A 26,354-nucleotide genomic window follows, 5' to 3' on the forward strand; every position below is an offset into this window, starting at 1 on the left:
TTATCAGTAATGAGATATAATTTTTCAATCAGTTTTTCAGAAGATAAAAAATATTGACAATAGAAGTAAAGATGAATCCAAAAAAAAAAGAATATTGCTGTATTATTGATTTAAATTACTAAAAAAAAAATGCCACGAATTCGCAGAGCTGAAGATGGGCATATTGATATCTTAGAAAGTATTTTGGCACTCACCCTAGAGAAAGATGTATATGTGGAGAGATGTATCAGAATAACTTTGGCAGCACAATTTGTCTTAGCCAAAAATTGGAAGCAAATCAATCAACTATCAACATTATAATGTATAAACAAAATATGCTACATAAAAATTCTACACTTCAATAAAACTGAACAAATGACCAGTATAAACAATAACATGACAATCTCAGGAATAATACATTAGTCACAAAAAAATTTGCAGTTATATATAAAGTTGATTGAATTGATATAAAGGTAAGAAATGAAAAAATAATGTATTATTAATGGTAAAATTTTCTTTTACAATCACACATATGAACAAGGAAACAGAAAACATGAAATTCAAGAAAGAAGTTATCTCTTTAAAGAAAACAGAAAAGGATGGGAAAATATCATGAAAAGGATTTCAGAGTAATGAAAATATTTTATTTAAGTAGAAGGGTTGGTAATAGACACTTACAGTACTATCAGTTATCTGTTTAAATATGTATACATATATATATGTGAATCTAAATATTACTTTCATCTTTTAATATTTAATCAATGTCCTAGGCAAAAGTAAAATGGTTATTAAATTGTCATACATTACTAGGAACCAGATAATTTGTATTTGGGCAATATTTTAGGTACTTCCTAGGCTTCTTTTTCTGATGTACAAGTTGAAACTGGTGTTGAGCTTCACTGATAGGTGAGGATAGGAAGGTGTCCTGCATATTTTGGCATTTGTACTTGGGATGTGCTTAACAGTAGCTTTCACTGCAATACACAGTGTATCCTCATTAGAACCAGTAAAATTATTTTTTTCTTAGCACTTAGTTACAAATAAAAGTTAAAAAAATGAATAACTCCTGAATAAATATCTCATGAATTCATGGTGTGAATTTGAGACCTCTCCTGAAAACCGTTTAATTTAGCTTTGAATCCTTATTTCTTCTGGACTTAATTCCTTACAGGGCTTTTTGCCATGGTCCACCTTTGGTCAAGAAGAATTTACAGCAAGGATTTTGTGTAAGTGCCCTCCTATATTTCACATTATTTTCCAGCATTCATTTTATTTCCAGAACTTCATCTATTTTATTTTTGTTCTGTACTACATATTCTCTATATAAGTTATTGATGGCTCATTCTCACTTTTTATACCTATATATTTTTGTAAAGAATCAAGGTGTGAAAAGTCATTTTAACTGAGGGTAGAATGGTGGCTATCAGATGCCAGGAAGAGGGTGGGGTAGGGAGGTTGAAAAGTTGATCAACAGGTAGTACAAAATTAGTCAGAAAGGAGCAAGGAGCTCTGGTATGCTATATTGCTAGTAGATCAACTGATAACAGTTTAGATCTGAAATGACCCACAAAGTCTCATGTTTGAAACCTTATTCCCCAAGGCAGCAATATCCAGAGGTAGGACTTTTTCGAAGTGATTGGATGATGAAGGCTCTGACATTCTCAGTGAATTAATCCATTTGGTTGATTAATATTTTGAATTGACTTTAGGGAGGAGATGGAAACTAGTCAGGTAAAGCATAGTGAGGGAAGCAGGGGGGCACCCTGGGACCATATCTTATCCAGGGCTTTCTCTTCATTTTCTTATTGCCATGAGCTGATCAGCTTTCCTAAGCCACACTCTCCACCATGAAGACTCCGCTTTGGAGCTAGACTGCTACATGCTGAAAACTCCAAATCCCTGAGCCAAAATAAACCCTTTCTCCTGTAAGATGGCTTTCTCAAATATTTCTCACAATGAAAAACTAACACAGTAACTAAAAATAATAATTATGTACTCTATGTTTCAAAAAGCTAGAAGATACTGAATATTTTTACCGTGAAGAATAATATGGGTTTGAGAATATAGTTATGTTTAATAAGATTCAAACATTATACAATGTATATGTTTATTGAACCACTACTTGTTAATACTAATTTCACATTTTATGTTTTTATGTATCAGTTAAAAATAAATTATAAAAGAAAAAATAAGATACTTGAGGGATATTGTTTCTAAAATTCATTAAACAATATTTTGAATACTATGAAAGTTTTACCATTGAGAAGTTGAAATTTAAATTTTTGAGAATATTCCTAAGAATATGACACTAGCAAAATCACACTGATTTTAATAGTTAATAGGTTATGGATAAAATTTGTAAGTTGTTTATACCTATCAGATATTATAAAACCCTCTAAAGAAACATTATTTATTTCCTTTCCATAATTCTTAAAGTAACATAAAGTGAGAAGTCATATTTGAAACACAACGAATGTTAACATAAGGCAACAGGCACACAGTCATGCTCAAAATGCAAAATAATAGAGAAATAAATATAAATATTTAGAACTCTTTAGATGGAAATAAATCTAAAAATCATCTATATATGTTTAGCTGGAAATAACTTAAATAATTTTAATAATTTAAAAACTATAGATAAATCTATCTGTATGGATATAGATGGCTTTTAGATTATATATATATTTATATTATATATATTATATATCTGAGACCCATCTGTTTCAACTGCCTCAAACATTGTTAAAAGACACACAAATATCTCACTCACATATTTGAAGTTGATTCAGTGGCTTCAGTCTCGCAAAGGTGTCTGCACGTGTGCAGGCTTCTGCACTCTGCAGGCTTCTGCAACTCTGTGCTGTCCGGCGTCATGCAGAGGGTCCTTTCAGTATGTGCCTTTGCTCTACTTCAGCAGTGAACAGAGAAGTGCATACACCCTCCTGGCTCACTTCTGAAATGAACCTTACAAGAAGGACTCCTTTATCAGTTGTTGTGGTAAAGAACATTAGCTCTGAACTGTACATAAAACTATACAACTTACTAGACCATCTCTACTGAACAATAGCAAGCCAGAACAAAGGTCCACCATATCTCTAAATCAGTGGCATAACTGGGTCTAAAAACTTCTTATGTTTCTTAATTCACTGAGGTAACCTTTTTTATACGATGTTTTCAATGGCAAATTTCTTTTTTCTGACAGTGTCCTCTTCTTTTCCTTTTCACCATTTTTCCTTAAGAATCCTTGTACTAATGATATCCACACTTATAATTCACTATATTTATACTAGTTATGCTATGTCTCATACCACAAGCTGTTTTAAAGTACTTTTAGTGTGCTTATGGGTCATATCAACTAAGGATTGGTATGATCTAGTTATCCTTTTCAGGCTCGGGAATATTCATGGTCAATTCCAATCATATTATTTTAATCTTTGCTCATGTTTTAAATTCTGTGTTCCAGATATTTAACAAAATATGTCAATTTTAATTAAACAGTATGGAAATAATAGAATAGATTCAAATTGACCCATATAAGATGATCCTAAAACTTTTAGAAATATTCATAGTGTTTCCAACCTGAAATGTTTTAGCCCCCAAAATGGCAATCTTCACATCCCAATTTGGTTTTTACATACCCTCTGGAGACATTATCTCAGGTAGTTGAAGGTTCTATCTATATCTATCTATCTATCTACCTGTCTATCTATCTATCTATCTAATCTATCTATTCATTATTCATTCCTTCAGTTCCATTAATTCAATGATACTATCTCTATAATATACTTGAGTTCTGGGATTCTATTCATTTATATTCATTTATAATTGATTTATGTTGATATATTATAACTTTGATGCTATTCTAACATTTGTGAATATATTTGTGGGGAAAACACTGACTTCATTGGGCTTACATTTATTGGAGACAAAAATTAATGGTTTTCTATGAGTTGGACACTAGCATTTTACATGAAATAACCCATTTAATCCTCAGATCAACCTGGGAGTCATACAATATTATTCCTTATTTACTTTTCCAATAACAGTTGTTTATATTTTATATATCACACTTTGTTGCTGCCCTCGTTTCCCTTATGGAATAGCAAACATTTTAAATAAAAATTAAAAGAGTGAATATAGAATGTTTTGAGGGTTTAATTTAAGCAAGTAAAAGTTTCCCTGAAGAAGATGTGACTGAGGTGAAAAGTGGATAAGAGTTAAGCATGCAAGCAGAGACCATGCTAAGTAATTTAGGAGATTGGTATAAATGAAGGACTGTTCTTCAAATATCAACTCTCTCATTTAATCTTCAATAAGTATCTCATTTTATTTTCAAAAGAAAGCAAAATAAAATTGTGGGACACTATCAAGTCTTGTTTAATATGAAGTCTTGTTCAGTTAGTAAATTATACAGAGTATAGATAACTTGGAAGCATATTTATTGTTACAAGAAAATATTTGGTTTGGGCACATGTGAACAACCCAAGCATTTGTTTCAGTTGAAAACATTTGTTTCAGCAGAAAATTTGGCTTTCATATTGATATGTGAGTTTCTAAATTGGTTTCCAATTGTAGCATAGTAACCATTTGGTTGGTGGTAGTTAGGATGGCCAAATGCTTCTGCACATGTTGATAATGGCCTGGGGACTCTCCTGAGGTTCAGGGCCTCTTCTTTTACTGGTGTCTGAGTACAATTTGTCACGGAGCTGTGAATTGTATCTCCCACACTTTCATTTAAAGGAAAATCAAAATTTATAGAAATTCACCAAAAATATTTTTGTATGCACTTGTCTGTTGGTGGGCATCTAGGTTATTTCATTCCAAAAATGCCTTCACAGTCTTATAAAAGGAAATTTGTGCTTTATAGAGATTTTTAAAATCTTAAGAAACAGATATGTAGGACAAAGAATGTGTTAAATCCTTTCTGTCTCTATTTTCCACTTAGAAATGTTTTATGTAGACTAACCCAGAAGAACTCAGTGGAGCAAACCTTGGGTTCAGCATTTGCTCTGTATAACAGAATAGCTAAGCCCTAAAACCCCTAATTTCTCTTGATGTTTATTAAGACAAGAATTCAAGTTTTCAGTTATTGAAGAGAAATCTAGGATAAGACAATGTGAAGGTGTGGAAAGGTCCAATAGTCCCTCAAATCTATTTTATTTGTTAATGTTCCACTAGATGCTTCATTCCGTAGCCACCCTGTGACTAGATGATTAATTTATCACCAAAAGAATATGAAAGACAGGGATGAAACTTCCTCCTGATTAGCCTGTGAAACACTTTGCTCTAGATTTTCTGCCTTGCTTAGCCTTACACACAAAATAGAACTTGGTCATGACATTAATTCAGTGTCAACAATAAAGTAAGAACAGTACCATAGGTCATATGGCTGCAGTATAATGGATTGTTTCATGGCAGAGAAGTCACCTCTTTTAGAAAAGATATGTATTTTAGTTTCTCTTCATTATAATTATCTAACACAACATTAACTATTATAATAAACATCATTTCAAGCAGTTTACCAAATTAATTTTGGAATAATGATTTTCTTTTCCATAAATAATAAAGGTTATTTCTTTAGTACAATCATAATATCTGAATGTATAAAATAGTTTTTATGTCAGTACCTGATTTTAGGTAGCTAAATTTCAGTATGTTTGTACATACATGTGAATTTTTAACAAGAATTTTCAAATTAATATAATACTCTCGGTTTTTAATATAACTAAAATGAAAATAAAATTGCCAGATTATCATATCACGATATACTCTCAGTTTTAACTCAAGTATTAAAATAGAATAAAATACCACATAAAATTTAATCAAGGACATATATTAAAAACTATATCAATAAAGAAATCAATGGTTTGTCTTTACACATAAAATTTAACAGATCAAACTCACAAGAATGTATTGCATTCTACAAGGAAGGAGCATAAATGAAAATATAAATGCACCCAAATTAAATCTTTTTTTTTTTTATTGGTACCTTAAAATTATGCATAATATTGAAATTCTTTGTGCCATATTCATTCATGCATATAACAATTTGATCAATCTCCTGCAGTTTCTTCCCCTTCCCTCTTCTCCTTCCTCCCAGATTACCTAGCTTTCCTCTACTAATCTCTCTTCTACTACTATTTTTATTATTTTAGTTAGTGTATTCTAATTTTATACATATATATGTATATACATATATATATATATATATATATATATATATGTCATTTTACTATGTCCATACATGGAAACAGCATAAATTGGTAGAGTTCATTCCCCAGTACTTCCTCATACCATCCTCTCCATCCCTCTCAATTTCCTTTCTCTACATTTTCCTGAGATCCCCTTTTTATTTTCTTTCTTTCCCAAACTCTCTCTCTCTCTCTCTCTCTCTCTCTCTCTCCCTTCCATGTGTGAAAGAAACATTCAATCTTTGACTATAAATCTGGCTTATTTCACTTAGCATGATATTCTCCAGTTCCATCCATTTATCCACAAATGACATAATTTCATTATTTGTTATGGCTGAATACAGTTCCATCATGTGTACATACCATATTTTCTTTTTCTGTTTATCTATTGACAGGTGCCTAGACTGATTCTATAAGGTGGTTATTGTGAATTTCACTGCTATAAACATGAGAATGCATGCAACTGGTTTTAATTCTTTTGTGTAAATACTAAGTAGAGAAATAGCTGATTCATATGGTAGTTTCATAATCTTTTGTGTAGGAACTACTACAAATAATAGAGTACATAAAGTAATATAAAGCCATGGTAACCCAGTTACAAAGCAGCAATATAAACAGAAACCTGAGCAATAATCATTTTAAAGATCTGATAAGAACACACATTTTAAGCCATTTCTCTATAAGATACTACATTAGCATGTAGTTTTAATATGTTTTTATTTTGTCATGGATCCATGTAAATAATATTAATTGTATGTGAAAATAACAAAACTTAGATTACATAATATCTACATTAATGAATACTACCTACAATTGAACAAAAATGGTCATTAGGACTTAGGTTCTTATTTTTAAAATGTAAATATCTTTCCTTAATTCAGTAACAATCATAATAAGTTATAATACCTGTCCACTTGTTTTTCACTTTTGTAGTTTTCCCTTTTGTATCATCATACTATTTGACCTTAACAAGAGCAAGCACTATCCCTAGTACATAATTGTTCAGGAATGAGCACGTAACAACTTTTTTTTCGTTTTTTTTTTTTTTTTTTTTTTTTTTTTTTTTTGGTGCTGAGGTCAAGGGCACTTGACCACTGAACCACAGCCACAGTCCTATTTTGTATTTTATTTAGACACAGAGTCTCACTGAGTTGCTTAGTACCTCACTTATGCTGAGGCTGGTTTTGAATTCTCAATCCTCCTGCCTCACCTCCTGAGGTGCTGGGATTACAGGCATGTGCCACCATACCCAGCACAATTTTTTTTCTTAAATATCAAAAACAAACTTATGAATATTTTTAATAAGGAAAAAATATGTCACAGATTCACTTTCCCATGTTTTTCTCCTCCAGTTATGAATAAGTATCCTGGAAATAATTTCACAACCTTTTATAAAAAGGACTCCAAAAGGTGGGAAGAAGTTGGGATAGTGGCTATGGACCCCAGGAGTTTAATAATAATAATAATAATAATAATAATAATAGTTTTTATTTATGACCTTCCATATATCATAGTTCATAAAAAACAAAAGAATAACAAAAAATAAATAAAATAAAAAAAGGACAAACAGAAGAACCCCAACAAACAAAATACAATGAAATCCTGATGTCTCTGGCCAAGAAAACTGAAAAGGGGGAGGATAATACTGATTTTGCAAGAAGATTCATACCTAGCAGCTACAGAGCCTAGATCTGCCCACCATCTCTGGCCGCATGCCTACAGCAGCGGGATTTGTAATCCAGCAGCAGCAGCAATAGCAACACCAACAATGGCAACAGAACCTGGGTAGACCAGCCCACACTCTTCCCTAGGAGCTCTGGTACCAGCAATTCAATGTGTGTGACAGGCCTACCCATCTCATGTCCTGTCCCTTATCTTTTTTTTTTTTTTTTTCCAGGCAGCAGTGGGACCTTGGCTAGCACTGGCAGTTCCAAATGACCTGGTACCTCTTCTGCTCAATGATAGAGTCATTGTTTTGTTCCTTCTCCATAGTGGCAAGTATATCTAAGAAAGAAATCTATTGTCCCTCTATCCAGTGGGAAAAAAGTACTCTTCCCCAATGACACCACCTGAGACACAATGAGCTATTCAATGATGCTGGGAAAAATATTCTCCATGCTGTGGGTTTGGCATTCTCTGTATAACTGATCCAGGGTCTCAGGGCAAGAGCTTCCACCTCTGCTATCAGCACCATCAGGTACCTAGCCAGACATTATGCAGTGCCAGAAGGCAGCAGTCCAAAATAGCATTATGAGGGCTCACAAAAATAAACTCATTGTCATCACAGCCCACCAAAGAGAATATTATTGAGGTAATAAATAAGAAGGTGGCTACCTTCTAAAACAGGACTTGGATAGGATTCACAGATTTCTAATATTTGAGATCTAAAATGTCCGTGTATTGTAAAAAGCCATTCATTATACCAATAACCAAAAATATCAAATCTACATAAAAGGAAGGCAAATAAATGTTAACAGCAAGAGGATACATTATGCATTAGAATTTTCTGTCAAAAATTTCAAGTTATCCTAAAAATACTTCAACAATCGATGCAAATATCTTAATATAAATTAAAAATAGGTGTCATTAAAGAAATAAAAGTCATTAGGTAGAACCAAATGGAAATTATAGAACTGAAAAACAGAATTATCAAAATTAAAATGTGCTTAAAAGCAAGGGGCAGTAGCCTACACTGATAATCCCAGGAATTCTGAAGACTGAAGAAGGAGGATGGTAAGTTCAAGAACCGAATCAGCAACTTGCTGAGACCCTCAGGTAACTTAGAGGGACCATGTCTATAAATTAAAAAAAAATAAGAAGACTAGGATGTAGTTAAGTGGTAAAGCAACTCTGTACTCCAATACCAAAAAGAAACAAATAAAACCTTGCTAGATTTCTTCTTTATAAGTGTGGTGATGACTAAAGATAGAATAAGTGAATTTAAAAAGATAATCAGCAGAACTTAAACTGAACAACATAATCTAGACTGATAAAAAAATTGAACATAGTTTTAGGAGCATGTGAAATGACAATAGGAAAACATTTGTATTATTGGAGACTCAGAAGAATCTAAAAATATTCAGAGAAATAATCAGTGGAAAATTTCCATATTTGTGAAAAACACAAATTTATAGATTTAGGAATCTGAGTGAGTTCCATCCATATAATCCAAATTCAGAGACATCTACTCCATGACACATGCTAAGTAACTTTTAAAAATTAAACACAAAGAAAAATATCTTAAAAGAAAGCAGAAGAAAAAAATGCCTTACTTAAAACAGAAAAGTGGATTTATCATTTGTTTCAGTCAAGTTTTTTGCTGCTGTGACCAAAAGACCTGACAAAAACAATATAGTGTAGGAAAAGTTTAATTTTGCTTCAAGTTTCAGAGATATCAGTTCATAGATGGTCTACTTCCTTGCTCTATGCCCAAGGTAAGTCAAAACATCATGGCACAGGGCATGGTAAAGAAAAGCAGTTCAGGACATGGAAAAAGGAAACAGAGAAAGCTCTACTTACCAGGGGCAAAATATAAACCGCAAAGGTATGCCCCCAGTGAGCCTCCTCCCCAGCTACACCCCACCTACATATAGGTATGGCACAATTAATCATATTTGTAGATTAATCCACTAATTAACCTTAGGATCTCATAACCCAATCATTTCATCTCTGAAAATTAACTTTTGGGGGACACCTTATATATAAATCATAACATCATTGAAACCATGAAAGTGAGAAGAAAAAGATCCAATAATTTTTAAGTGCTGAAAAAAAATAAACAAACTATCAGTCACAAATCCTACACCAAACAAACTCTGGGAATGAAGAGGAAATGAGGATATCCCTAGACAAAGGCCGTATACATTAAAGATGTGTTTATATTCATAAACAAGGATTCTATATATTACAGCAGAATTTTTTTCACATATGGAAAGTTGATTCAATGTCCAAAAAAATCAATCAATATAATCCATCATATCAACAGATAAATATACAAGAAAAAGTGTATGATTCTATCCAAACAGAAAAAAGTCATGAAATTTAGCATACATTCATAATAAGATTTTTCAGAAAATTAAGAATAGAAACCTATAAACCATTGGATTATACAATTTAAGTGGATAAATAATATGATATGTGGATTATATTTCAATAAAGCATTTACTGTAAATAAAAGAAAATAAAAGCAATTCTTCAACTTGATCCAGAACATTTCAAAACACATACAGCTAATATTGCACTTAATTGTGAAAGACTGAATAATTTCTCTCTAACATCATGAACATGGTGGGGATTTCAGTGTTCACCAATCTTAGTTAACTTAAAACTGGAAGTTCCAGTCACTGAATTAATGAAAAATAAAAGAAAGCGGGGAAAAATGCAAATAGATTGGTAAAGAAAAAATAAAATTGTCCTTATTTGCTGATGACATGATTATGAAGAAAGTATCAAGAAATCATACACAGAAAAATGCTTTGAAAGAATAATTGATTTTATTAATAAAAATATATAAAAAAAAGTGTTGCCAGGACATAGGGACTGTTATAATGTTGTTGGTGGTGAATATTAACACAGTAATTATGGAAAACAATATGGAATATCCAAAATCTACCATTTGATCCAGCAATCCCACCACAGGGAAAGGTTAATAAATCAGTGTGGTGATGAGAGGGCTGCACTGCCATGTTTATTACAGCACTATTTAAGATAGCTCAGTGTTGAACAGGTAAGTGGATAAATAAATTGTGGGATTTGTAAACAAAGGGGGACTATTCAGCATAATAAGCATGGAATCCTTCCATTTGCAGTGACACAGATGATAAGAGGATATGTTAAATTAAATAACCCAGGTATAGAATGATGTGATCTCATTCTTATGTGGAGGCTAAAAGAGTTGGTTTCATAGAGGTAAGCAGTAGAATTGTGGTTCTAGGTGCTGAAAATCAGGAGGAAAGGATAGGAAAGATTTGGTTAATGGATATGAAATTAGAGATAGATAGGGAAAAATTAATTCTAGTGTTCTGTAGCACAGTAGGCAAATGATAGCTAACAATAATTTAATGTATATTTCAAAATAGCTGCAAGAAAGGATTTTGAATGTTCCCAAAAGAAAGAAATGGTAAATGCTTGAGGTGATAGATTTGCTAATAACCCTAATATTATTATCACATATTGTATACAAGTACTGAAATATTAAATTGTATCCCATTAATGTGTGCAATCATTATGTATTCATTTTAAAAGTAAATTAAAAAATGAAGCTGAAAAAGCAACCTATATAAGACTAGGAAAAAGTATTTGAAAACTGCGTGTCTGTCAGAGGACTCATATCTAGGACATATAATGAATTCCTGAAACTCAAAAATAAAAAACAAAGAAAAATTAAAAACAAATAGATCCAAATTCCAAATGGGCAAAAAAAAAAAAAAAAACATAAACAGACATTTCATCATATATGGTATAGAGATTGCAAACACATAAACAGATCATTAAAAGCACACAAATAATCAACATCATTAGCCATCAGACAAATGCCAATTAAATCCAAAATAGTATCATGCCTATAGTATAATAAATCTAGAAAGGCTAAAATAAAAAATAGTGACATCACCCAATGCTGGTGATAATGTTAAGAACACTTACTACTCATAAAGGCAGGATTTTTTTTTTCCTAACCAGTCCCAAGTCAACACTATTACCCATGGTACAAGGACTAAAATTAATGCCTGACATTATGTGATGCATAGACAAAAGGGGGGAGACAGGAGGGCTTCAAAATTCCAAACCATGAGTTCCCTCCCCATTCTGTTTCGATGAACAAGGACACATATCCAATAACCCTCCTTACCAAATTGATGAGGTGTAATTCCTGCTTATCCCTGAGTAGTGCATTTTGGTTCTTGGCTAACTTATAGAACTTGTGAAGCAAGCCAGTAACAATCTCAATGGAAGTCCAGGGGCAGTCAACCCTCTTTATACTACAGAGCCTGCCTACACCCTCCCTGGTTGTTTATTCTGCTCTTCGGCTCAACTTTAGTGAGGCCCCATGCAGCCCTGCCTGACATGGGGTGTTCTCTCCCACGCTGAGTTTGTATAATTAAGAAATTGATATTGATTTCATCTTTCCAGGGTCTGGAGTCACATGTTTGGCCATCCTCAGAATTCCAGTCTGGAATCCCATCCCTCACCCATGGAATTAATGGAAGATGTATTCCTATGTAATAAGGAAATCTCTCTCTCCCTTATAAAGTAAATAGATCCACTTACAATGGTAGGATCTGATTACATTCATAGATTTTCTAAAGAATTTTGTTGTAATGTAACCATGTAAATATATGGAAAAGATCTTAAGTACTAATTCTTTGTATCCCTCAGATATCTGAGTCCTCTAGAGGATGTGCAATACTGGAATTCAAGTAGAAACATTATATTATAATCATTTCATGAAACATGAAAGAATAATGCTAGATAATTCCTTCTGGGGAATGGGAAGCAATATTGAAAGAAAAATCTAAAATAAAATAAGACATAGAATTTTGAGGACCCTAGCTATTTTTACAGAGTTTATATTAATATTATAAGAATAAACCGTTTAGTCATAGCATTTAGTAATTTTCATTAGTTTATCAAGGTTTATTTTTATAGTACTTAGTTTGTTATTAAGTCATTTGTTTTACATGTTAAAACATTATCAAATGTTAATATTTTAAGGAAAAGTATTAATATGCTTTTAAGTTAAAATTAAATCATTGTTATTCTGAGTAGAAATACTGCTGAAAAACATAAAAGTATTCCGAACTAGCTCATATTGACAGCTATGTTAAAATCATCTGGTGTCTTGGTTTTTCAAGTAATATTGAGTTTAATTAAATGGATTGAAAAGAATTCTGATATCCTGGGTAAAATAAATTTGGAGCAATTTTACCATTTTATTCAAATATAGAATATGATAAGAAAATAAGTAGAATAACTTTCACTAATGCAATAGAAAACATACTGATTGGCAGTAAAATAAACCACATATAATATAAGAACTACTAAATTACATGGAAAGCTCTAGATATTTTGAATAGGTGAAAGTAGCAAAAAATACTTTTTAAATGAAATTAGCTTCTAATATTATGGACATTTTCTCAGTGAAAATGTTTAATGGAAGCTGCACTGAAATTTGCCCTAGAAAATCTCTCCAGCTTTGTATTTATGATATTCTGAAATCTGAAATTTATAAATATAAGCTTTTTCTGTCTACCTTCAAACAGGAACTTGTGTTATTAACCTTCTTCTTACTTTCTTTTCTTTCTATTAAGACCAGAGTTTTATAGAGCTGCCAAATGGTATTTATAGATATTTACAGGCCTTTTAGTTTAATGATAGCATGAGTTATTGCACAAAATAAACAAATGAGTTTGAACAGTCATCCACTTTGATTACATTGTAACCTACAGAATACTTTGCCTCTCACCTTTATATTTTGGACATTTCTGTGCATGATGTTAACAGTGGAGAGCTCTCTGTATTGGACTACTCAGGGTTAGTTTCTATCAACAGAAAGTGGCAAACAGTAACAAAACTAACAAAGTATCTGGAATCTGGAATGATTCATAGTTTAGGAAAACAAAGAGGAAATTATAAACAGTCAAAAAGTACTCTGGTGATTTGCAACCATTTGAATAACAAAAAAATTTTTAATATGTTTTAGAGATTTAAACCCTTCAGGGTAAATATGTTCATGCTTTTATCTTTAATCTTAAAAAAAATCCATTTTGAAATTTTAAAGATGATTCTGACTTATTATTTGCTTAGTTGACCCATTTGCCTGAATAATAAGATATATCTGTGGTTTAAGTGGATTAAAGAATAAATTCTGTGGACTTCCAAGTTCTTCAGTATATTTACTTTCTGTATTTCAGTGTCAGGAAGTGAGATTTATTTTGCAATGGGTACATGGTCATTAGTACAATTAGACTGGAATTCTTATATACAGAAACATATTTCCAGACACTCTTAGTCTGATATATTTGTGCTGGGAAGAAGTTAAAGAAAAAAAATTAGAGTGAGAAAAATTTCCTTATTTGGTGTGTTGTTCACAATTAAGTATCAAGAAATTATGCTTAAAAAATGCCTTGTGAATAAATCACCATGAAATCTGCAAAAAATAAAATAACATAAAATTCCACCCAAGAATCCTTATAAATAACTTGCTTTCATGGTAGTGAATAAACTTTAAAGAATCAATTCTTATTGCATGACTCATATTTGCCTTTAATGATGACCAAGTGACATAGCATTTTATATTTAAATTTAAATAAACCTTTATCTTAAGTCTCCATATGGATTTGAAACAAAAATATTGATGAAATAATATGTAAGTTTATGTAATATTAGCAACAGCAGTTTGATGATATGTTACTTTTTCAAAATGTGATTATCCAGGTAGCAGAGATTGCACATTAGTTAGTGGAAATTTCTCAAAAGAACCTGTGAGATTGCTTTGTACTTTTTTTACGGAGACTTTTCTTCATCTGCTTAGAGATCAGATGTGACTACTGAAACTCTATTTTGAATCCTGGACGTGGAACACAGAACCTAAGAATATTTGAGTACAGGACTGAGAGTAGCCTGGATCTCACGTGACATTTTGGCAATCATAGATCCTTTATATCCAAAATTCCTATGAGGAAGAAATGAATTTCTATTTTGGTAAAAGTTCCACTCGAGGACTCTTGCTCCCAACTAAAGCTTGTCTTAACTAAATCAATGCATAATAAATAACCTTAAAGAACTCTACTGCCAATAAGCAGGGACACAGGAATAAGTTTAAAATAAGTATAAATTAGATATAACTCTCATGGAAAACTGTAAGTGATGATAGATCATTATAGAGCTTTGAAATTTTCTTTATTCAGTATTTTTGTGGGTAATATTTAGTATTTATCCTTGCCTATTTTAATATTAAATAAAGACAGCAAAGAAGAACATAAATTATTTTGAAAAATAATTTTCTCTAGGGAATTGACATATTATATGACAAAACCTTCACTAATAAAGTTAAAATTACTCCTTAATTATAAGTATCAAAATTATATATAGTGGAAAATAGGCTCAAAATCTTTCTTAATTTTTCTCAGTTTGTAAAAGATATTGTAACCTACATATTTAAAAATAAAAATGTATTTTCTGTATGCTATTTAATGAGTTGATTGTTATTTTATTTCCTATTTGGGTGGTTCTTCTATATAATGTTATTGTGAGTTAGATAAATAGTGTTTATACTCTGTTTCAATTTGAAGACAATAACTAGGCCCTTGGTGATATTACTTGCTTGTAAAAAGAATTTAATCTTACATTGAAGGAACATAAATTCCTAGTACATAATACTAAATTTGTAGATTGTATTGTTTTGGTGAAATATATTCATTCAATCACATAGTTTTTATAATTCTATATGCTAGTTACTAAAGATGATAGGTTCTGAGCTGATCAATGCACTGAGAATGGGTAATGTATTTTTCTTATGACTTTTTCTCAAATCGTAAATATTTTATTAGTGATACTTTATTCAGGCTTCCTGTAGAAAGTTAAAAAAAAATAACTTTAGTAGTCTAGTAACAGAATCAAATTTTTATTTAATCACTACTCAATCCTACCTGGGCATTCTATAATTAATTCCCAGGTTTCTTACAAATTAAGTCAGTTTTTTTCAGATTGTTGATTGTAAGAAGTTATGGTTTAAGTGACCAAATAGATGAATATGCTTTGTTTTAGTGCATATTTTGTAAGCAGTACCTTCTCAATGTAAGCAATATTTCTCAAAACTTTTAGTTTAAACATAATAAAGTAAAATAAAAGTTAAATATATGATCTTTGCATGCAAACAGTATAACAAAAATACCTACTTTGAGATTTAAATTAATTGACATTTCTAAATGAATTGATTCTAGGAGAATTAAGGGTAAGAACATTTTCCTGTGGTTTTCAAACATGTTTTTCTTTCTAAGCAAACTTATATGAAAATTCAATGTTAAAAAAAATCATGGAATTAAAAAGTTCAAGAAATTCTTTACCCATCCCACCCCAGGTATTATTGATATCCCAGAAGAAAACTCTAGCTGTGCAGCTGTTCTTTTATTTTCTTTCTTTTCTCAAAGTAAGAAGCTTGTGCTTCTAGGGCTGATTGTTCAGCAGGCAGCATTATCTATATACTTTCCATAATGAAAGAATTTAACCACCCCCAAAGTACCTGCATTCTCATAATCCTATAAATTTGTATCATAATCTGCTTTTTTATTTGATCAATACTCTGATCAATATTCATACAGTGTCTTAAACAAAACTATTGTGTTTGCCATTATTTTGCTAAGTTACACAACATGTTTTGTCTGTTTCAGAATAATTATTTATAATTATGTTTGCTTAGTTTTCAGTATCCTTATCCATTATTTGACACCAAACACCTGCCTGAATTTATAAAGTTTCTCAATAAGTCAAGTATTCTATCAATTTCATTCCCTTGATAAAATTACTTTTTTGTCTAGTATACAATTATCATTCTGGAACCTTTCGTCATTTTATTGAGACATTAATGTGTGAGGGGCACAAGGCAAGAATACAAGTAAAGACACTGTGGTCTCTATATCGCTCCTTTTCTCTTCCCTGCTGGCTCTCAGGGAACACATACATACAAAAAAGCAGCAAAGGTATCATTCATACTTTGTGTGTGAGTGAGACACCAATTTAGGCAGATATTTCTGCCAGTGACCTACTTGGAGAACATTGGCTGCAGTGTTCCCTTCTCAGAACTGAGTATGGAAGGATGCTGTATGTTCAGATTAAATATTTTGGATCTCAGTTTTTTGGAGTTTGCTTTCCATCATGGAGGGACATCATGGCAAGGTATCTATTTTGTTTCTGTCCCCAGGTTCCTACTAGATGAGAAAAGCAATCATCTCTTTGACCAGAAAACAAGCAAACAACCTGGTTATCTTATTAAGGAAATGTTTTTCTATTTCCATTTTAGATTTATCTAAAAATCTATTGCCAGAGTTATCAGGTGCCAATAATTCCATAGCTCTTGAGGGGGTGCCATAACCTGAATCCTCAGGTCCTTCCCAACATTCATAAGTTGAACCTTAATCACAGCATAATGGTATTAGGAGGTTAGAACTTTGGGAGGTAGATTAGGTCATGAGGACAGAGATCTCATGAATGGGATTAGTGCAGTTATAAGAAAGATCCCAAAGAACTAGGGAGATCTTTTTATCATCTGAGAACACAGCAGGAAGTTGCTGGTTCTGCATCAGGAAAGCAGCTCTAAACAAGTGCAAAATTAATTGGACTTTCATCTTGGAATGTCTAGACTTCTCAATTTCTATAACTATGTAAAATAGAATTCTACTGTTGGTATGTCATTAAGTATTTATTTTAACAGTCAATGAATGCTTACAAGGAGTTTGTGGTATAAACTTCAATGAGTCTTAAATTTCCATTATTGTCTTGGAATTCTGCTTTTGCAAATAGGATAAGTTACCAATTATCATCTACATTTTAGCTTGTGAAATTTATATACTCTCATCTCTCAACTTCTCTTAGAACATGCTGGTTCCTGCCAATTGAAAACAAACAAACAACAAAAATCAAAAAACCTTCTTTTGTCATATTAGTAGGTTTTCAGGAATAAAAAAAGTGAGTGTATATATTAACCCATATTTTTTTGCCTGGATTATTAAAAACCACAATCCAAAACATTAACACTTACTTTGGCCTCTAACATACTAGAAATTTAAAAGAAATGAACTTAACAAATCACTTACCCTCTGGACACAGGGCTGCCAGAATGAATTTCATTTACAGAAAAGTAAAATTAGTATTTACCTGATTAAAATACCCCAGATATTTTTCACCATTATTGGAAGTTCATAATATATAATATGGTTTACAAATATGTGCAGAATTTATCCATTTAGAAGCAACACAATATATACACTATCAGTATGATCTCTGATGTCAGAATTGGTAGGCAGTATAACAGCCACTTTCAAGTCAGACTACTAGCTACTAACCCTGTAGCATTTTCTCCCTGCTATAACCACAATGAGTTTTTCTCATTTCCTTCAACAGCATCTTAAAGATATCTTTCCTCTACTCAGTGTTCACACATGCATTTCTCTTGTCTAGATCTCTTCCTTCTCATATTGTTTCCTCCCTCAAAGTACCCTCAGAGTTCATTTCTCTTAAATATTAGTTTCTTAGGTAAATAGTTTTTTTGGTTTTCAGTTTCATCAAACCCTACCACTGTATCTTTCCATGATCTTCTGACTCCTCTCTGAAGAATTTGACATACTTGCCATTCTGTACTTTGTTACCTATAATTATTCACTTCTTATCTCTCTCCATAAATCATATGACTATAAAGTCAACAATAGGTTTTTCTTATAGTCACCTTCTTTCTAAAACAAAACTCAATGTCATTGATAGTTATAAGTATCAACTGATAAAGTTAAGGTATAATCACATAACTTGTAAAGCAATATTTGTAGGTACATATTTGAATGTATTTCCAGGAAAGATTTGGCATTTAAATTGAGACAAAGAAAGATTAGGTTCCAACTCTGGGTACCATTAAGCAAACACTTGATAGGACAGAAAGTCAAGATGGAGGGATAGAGGAGGTCGCTTTCCTGGATGTTTCATGGTTTGACACCAAGAAAGCAGACAGTCAGCTTCTCAACAAGATGGGTGCATGAAAAAAGTTGGCGGGGGGCTCTACTGGTATTTAAAACTGAGTATTCAAAGAAGATTGGGGACTCAGGAGGTTACATATAATAAAAAAAAGGAAGAAATCCAACCAACACAGCCTCTGTCATGACTGGAATGAAAGCACAAGCCAGAGTGTTCCTTTTGCAAGCAAAGTGGAGGGATAAGGGGATTAAGAAACCCACATTTTCATGAGGCCTGAGGTGTGTCGGGGTACTGGGGAGAATTTAGAGATAAAGGACATTGCCTGACTAAACTGAAAGGTGTGCTGCACAATATCTTTTTCTGGGAAAGAAGATGATATCTCTCCTTGCAGCATGTGGAGGACAAAGGAAGGACCCATTTTGCTACCGCAGTGTGGAGGCAAGCAGCTGAGGAAGCCAATCCAGGCAAACCAGTGTTAGGCCCAAAATACCCTCAAAAACACACACTGCATGACATAGAGTGCCACTTGACCAGGAGAAAATCAAACCTAGAGAGATATTTACACACAGGACAACTGGTCATGGAAACCAAACCAGCTGCTTGCATGTACGACTGAGAGACACAAGTTGCCAGGAAGTTGGAAGGGCAGGGGAGATAGATTGAGTTTGGAGATTGAATCTAAACCCAGGAAAGGTGGGATCCGCAGGTGATGTAGTGGCTCCTCTATCACATGGGTGGAATCCAGGGAAAATCCCCAAGATACAGCCTTCCAGAATGGACCTGGAGGTTCACTGATTTAAAATCTCCAGACCAAGTGCCATTCAGCAAAGGGCCTGGAGCTCACCTAAGGCTAAACTCTGCCTCCAGGAATTGAAAGAAATCTTTAACTTTTCATTGAGATTTTTTTCCTGTCTTTCTCTTCTTTTTTCTGTTTAATTGTGACCTTAATGGTTCATAAACATTTATACACACTCATATTTGTTTTTTTATGATTTCTAGCATTTTTAAAGTCAGTTATTTTTTGCAGATAAGTATTTTTGAGACTAGAATATAAGATTAGTATATTTCAGTTTTGTTTTGTATTCTTTTAATTTTATTTTTTTCAAATTTTACCTTATATATACAGTATTTTCTCCCACCTGTTTCCTTTGATTCTCTGTCTTCTGCTAATAGCCAATCCCTATTGTTCTTCCATTTTTCCCTTAACTTTTTACCTCTATCTTCTCCCCTCCTCCCTTATAAACACAATATTCTATATCATGTGTTCTCTCCCTGTCCACCATTTGAAATTGCAAACCCTTTTGCAAAATTGCTGTTTTATTGTAGGCCATAACTGATCACATCATTTCTGCTTCCTGTGATGATTAACATTGTGAATGTCATAGTAGAAACTATCTGGTTTAATACTCTATATTGTTTGTCTTCCCCCAAACAGTAAGGCCCTAGAAAACTTTAGGGACACTAAAAATCACAGGGTACAAACTCTACTACCTCACATCCATACTGTTAGATATGTAGATGCACAAACAACATGAAAAAGCAGGGAACATATCACCCCGAACAAACCAAGATACTCCAATAATAGAATCCAATGATGCCACAATGTCCAGAAATGTCAGAGGAGGAGTTTAGAATGTACATCTCTAAACTGATCTGTGAGGTAAAGATGGAGATAAGTAGTGAAATCAGAATGAAAACACAGGAAGTATAAGAATATTAAAGAGATAGAAATTCTGAAAAAATAAATGAAGGAGTCAAAAAACCAAAATTAAAATACAAAAAAAAAAAATTACAAATAAATAAATAAATAAAGGTATTGTGTCCATCTACAACTAAAAACCTATTAAACTATTTAAAAAATTTAATGGAAAGCATCACCAACAGAGTAGATCAGTTGGAAGACAGTTTCAGGCAATGAAGGCAAAATATATAATCTTGAAAACAAAGTTGACCATATAGAAAAGATGGTAAAAAACCCATGAACAGAACATTAAAGAATTATGGGATATTTATAGACCAAATTTAAGATTTATTGAGATAGATAGAGACATGGAAATATAAATCAAAGGAATGCACAATCTTTTCAATGAAATAATATGAGAAAATTTCCCAAACCTAAAGAATGAAATGGAAAATCAAATCCAGGAGACTTATGGGACCCAAAGTATGTAAAATTACAACAGTTCCAACCAAGTCACAATATTAAGAAAATGACTAACATACAGAATAAGGATATAATTTTAAAGACTGCCAGAGAAAAAGGACAAGAAACATTTAGAGGGTAACCAATCCAGAATTCAGATGATTTCTCAACCCAGACCTTCAAAGTTAGGAGGTTTTGGAATAATATATACCAAGCTGTAAATAAAAATGAATGCCAGCCAAGAACACTATACCCAGCAAAATTAAGCTCCAAAATTGACATTGAAATAAAACTCCTCCATGATAATCAAAAGTTAAAGAATTCACAACTAGAAAGCCTGTACTATAGAATATTCTCAATAAGATATTTTATGAACAAGAAATGAAAAATAAAAGTGAAAATCAGCAAAGGGAGGAACTACATAGAAAAGCAGTGAATTGATGAAGAAACTAACTCAAATTAAAAACCAGAAATACATAAAAATGATAAGGAATAAAAATCATATCTCAATAATAACCCTAAATGTTAATGACCTAACCTCATCAATCAAAAGAAATAGATTGGCAGAATGGATTACCCAACAAGACCCAAAAATATGCTGTCTCCACGAGACTCATCTCATAGCAAAAATATCCACAGACTGAAGGTGAAAGGATGGGAAAAATCATACCAATCATTTTGATCTTGTAAACAAGCAGGGGTTTCTAGCCTCATATCAGATAAAGTAGAATTCAAGTCAAAGTTAATCATAAGAGACAAAAAAGGACATTTCACACTGCTTAAGGGAATTATACATCTATAAGATATAACAATCATAAATATTTATGCCCCAAACAATGAAGCATCTATGCAAATCAAACAAACCCTTCTTAATTTTAAGAAGCAAATAGACCACAACACAATAATACTGGGTGAGTTTAATACACCTTTCTCACAAATGGATAGGTCCTCCAAACACAAATTCAACAAGTAAGCTATAGAACTAAAAAATACAATTAATAATTTAGACTTAACAGACATATATAGACTATTTCATTCATCAAAGACTGAATACACTTTCTTCTTACCAGGACATGGATCCTTCTCTGAAATAGACCATATCTTAGACAACAAAGCTACTCTTAGCAAATTAAAAATAATAAATATAATATCTTGTTTCCTATCTGATCATAAATTAGAAATTAAATTAGAAATCAGTGATTAAAAAAAATAGAAGCTACTCTAACACCTGGAGAATAAACAATATGCTATTGCATGATGAATGGATAACAGAAGAAATCAGAGATAAAAAAAAAATCTTTAGAGGTAAATGAGAATAGTGATGCAAAATAGCAAAATCTCTGAGACATGATGAAAGTAGTGCTAAAAGGAAAGTTCATTTCATTGAGCTTATTCCTTAAAAGAACAGAAAGTTGGGAAGTCCAATATCAAGGGGTTTGCAGGTTTGGGTACACCTGAAGTCTTCCTGTTAGGTGTGCTAATAGCCACTATATTGCTGCTTCTTCACATGGTCATTATTTTATATGAATGCATTCCTGGTAGTCTAGGTGCAAAATAAAATGACATTGAGATCTTGGGACTGCAGTGTGGTGGAGCCTATGGAAACTGACAACCAGATCTGTGCACAGGTCCTGGTCCCCAGACATCAGAAAGTCCTGATGGAGAAGTGCCCAAGGGGAATTCAAAAGTGAAGGGGTGGACGAGGTCCCACTTGGAAACTAAATCAGAGACCAGGAACAGAACCCACAGTGACATACGGGGCCACAATCAGAATACTACATCACATGATTGGAACCCAGAGGAAATTCCTGAGGAGCAGTCTTCCAACATGGAAAGACAATTACTATATCCTGCAGTTTTACCTCCAGGATAACCCTCCCACCCTAGCAACCCTCAACATCCTGAGGGTGAAACTATCATCAAACTCCAGAGCCACCCACAAGTCATCTGAGAAGGGAAACTGAGAAACTTTTGAATGTCAATGGAATCAATTGTTCAATTTTCCATCCAGATTTTTTTTTCTCATACATCTTTACCATTTTGAAATAAAGTATTCTTTATGAATCAGTTTATTGAGGACTGGGATGTCTGAATAGTTTATTATAGTTTTGTCGTGTATTTTTAAACCATTTTTCTTTTTTACAAACTTCACATTCTACAACACTTCTGTTCTTTCTTTGTCTGCCATTTGAAATTACGTACCTTTTGTAAGCTTACTGTTTACTTTGTAGATAATAATTTAACACATCATTTCTATTTATTGTGACAAAACTGTAGACATCTTAATAGGAGCTATTTGCTTTAAGACTGTATATTCTTTGTATTAGGTGCTGTTAATATTTGTCTTCTCCTTAAATGTGAGAACTGGAAACCTTAAGAGACAGCATAAGTCTACAGGGTAGAAACTACTGCCTCAGATTCACACTGCTAGATGGGAAGAAAAACAAAAAAACATGAAAAACCAAGGGAACAAAACTCCCCAAACAAACCAGGATGCTCCAATAATAAAATCCTTTGACAACATAGTAGAAGAAATGTCACAGAAAGAGTTTAGAATAGACATAGTATATTCTATGTATATACTGATCTTCAAAGTAAAGAATGATGGAAGGAATCAGAACACAGATAAATTTCAGGAGGTGAAAGATCACTTCAATAAAGAATTAGAGATTATGAAAAGAAATCAAGCAGAAATACTTAAAATGAAGGAATCAATAAACCAAATTAAAAATTCAATGGACATTATCACCATCAGAGTAGACCACTTGGAAGGCAGAACATCAGGCAAAGAAGACAAAATATATAATCTTGAAAACAAAGTTGACCATGCAAAGAAGATGGTAAAAAAACATGAACAGAACTTCCAAGAATTATGGAATAACATGAAAATATCAAATTCAAGATTTATCAGGATAGATGAAGGTGCACAGATACAAGCCAATGGAATATGCACAATGTTTTCAATTAAATAAGATAAGAAAATTTCCCAAATCTAAAGACTGAAATGAAAAATCAAATGAAAGAGGTTTATAGGACCCCAAATGTACAAAATTATAACATACCCACACCAAGGCACATTATAATGAGAATGACCAGCATTCAGAATAAGGATAGAATATTAAAGTTTGAGAGAGAAAAAGATCAAATTACATACAAAGGGAAACCAATTTGTATCTCAGCTGATTCCAGATCCTCAAAGCTAGGAGGTCCTGGAATAATATATACCAAGATCTGAAAGAAATGAATGCCAACCAAGAATTTTATATCCAGCAACATTAAGCTTAAGGTATGAAGACAGAATAAAATCTTCCATGGGAAAACAATTTTAAAGAATTCACAACTGAAGTCCTGCATTATAAAAAATTCTAAAACAAAATATTCCAGGAGGATGAAATGAAAAAAAAAAAAGTAAATAAATAAACAGCGAAAACCAGAAAAGGGAGGAACCATACTAAAGGAATAGTCAATCAAAGGACAAACTAAATCAAATTAAAAACCAGAAATAAACAAAAATGATTGGGAATACAAAACACATTGCAATAATATCCTTGAATGTTAATGATCTAAACTCGTAAATCAAATGACATATACTGGCAGTTTGAATGTAAAAACAAGATCCAACAATATGCTGTCTCCAAGTGACTGACCTCATAGGTAAAGACATCCCCAGACTGAAGGTAAAAGGATGAGGAAAAATATTTCACTCATATGTATCACTTTAACAAACAGGGATTACCATCTAGTTTCAGGTAAGTAGGCTTCAAGCCAAAGCTAATCAGAAGGGACAAAGAAGGACATTTCATACTACTTACAGTAATTATACACCAACAGACATAACAATCATAAATATTTATGCCCCAAACAATGGAGCAGCTATGTCATTAAAAAAACACTTCTCAATTTCAAGAATCAAATAGATCACAACACAATAATAATGGATTAATTTAACACATCTCTCTCACTACTAGATAGATCTTCCAAACAAAAACTAAACAGAGAAAATATAGAAGTAATAATACAACAAATAATTTAGACTTGACTGGCATATATAGAATATTTCACCCATCAATGAGTGAATACACTTTTTTCCCAGCAGCACATGGATCCTTCTTTAAAATAGAACATATATTAGGCCACAAAGCAATTCTTAACAAATACAAAAGATATGGAGATAATCCTTGATATGTTAATGATCAAGGATATCCTTGAATGTTAATGATCTAAACTTGTAAATCTATCAGATCATCTATATCATCTATCAGATCATAATAGAATAAAATTAGTAATCAACAATAACAAAAAAATAGAAACTAGTGTAATACCTGGAAACTAAATGATATGCTATTGAATGACAAATAATAGCAGAAGAAATCAGGGATGAAATAAAAAACATTCTTAGAGGTAAATGAGAATAGTGATACAACATATCAAAATCACTGGGACACTATGAAGGCAGTGCTAAAAGGAATGATCATTGCTCTAAGCTCATTCATTAAAAGAATATAAAGTCAACAAATAAATGACCTAACATTACATGTCAAAGCCCTAGAAAAATAAGAAAAATATCAACACCAAAAGCAGTAGAAGACAGGAAATAATTAAAATCAGAACTTAAATCAATAAAATTGAAACAAAAGAAACAATTCAAAAAATTGACAAAAAAGTTGGTTCTTCTAAAAAATGATTGAAATTGATAAACCCCTACCAGTCTAATAAAGAAAAAAGAAGGAAAACTCAAATTACTAAAATTCATGATGAATAGAAAATACAAAAATGGACACTACTAAAATACAGAAGATAATTAGAAACTATATTGAAAATTTATACTCCAATAAAATAGAACATCTTGGAGTCATCAACGAATTTCTAGAACCCAACCTGAATCAGGAGGACATACACATCTTAAGCAGATCACTTTCAAGCAATGAAATAGAAAACACCAACAAAATGCTACCAATCAAGAAAAGCCCAGAACCAGATAGGCTATCTCAGCTGAGTTCTACAAAACTTTCATAGAAAAATTAGTACCAATACACCTCAAATTATTCCATGAAATAGAAAAGGAAGAAACCCTTCCACACTCATTCTATGAGGCTGGTAACACCCTGATACCAAAACCAGACAAAGACACATCAAGGAAAGAAAATTTCAGACCATTATCCCTGATGAATACAGATGCAAAATTTCTCAATAAAATTCTGGGATTCTATACAAAAGCATAGTAAAAAATAGTGCACCATGATCAAGTGGGGTTCATCCCAGGGATGAAAGTTAGTTCAATATTCAGAAATCAATAAATGCAATTCATCACATCAATACACTTAAAAGACAAGAACCCTGTGATCATATCAATAGATGCAGAA

This window comes from Sciurus carolinensis, chromosome 7 (genome assembly GCF_902686445.1).
Source record: "Sciurus carolinensis chromosome 7, mSciCar1.2, whole genome shotgun sequence".
Classification (NCBI taxonomy): Eukaryota; Metazoa; Chordata; class Mammalia; order Rodentia; family Sciuridae; genus Sciurus; species Sciurus carolinensis.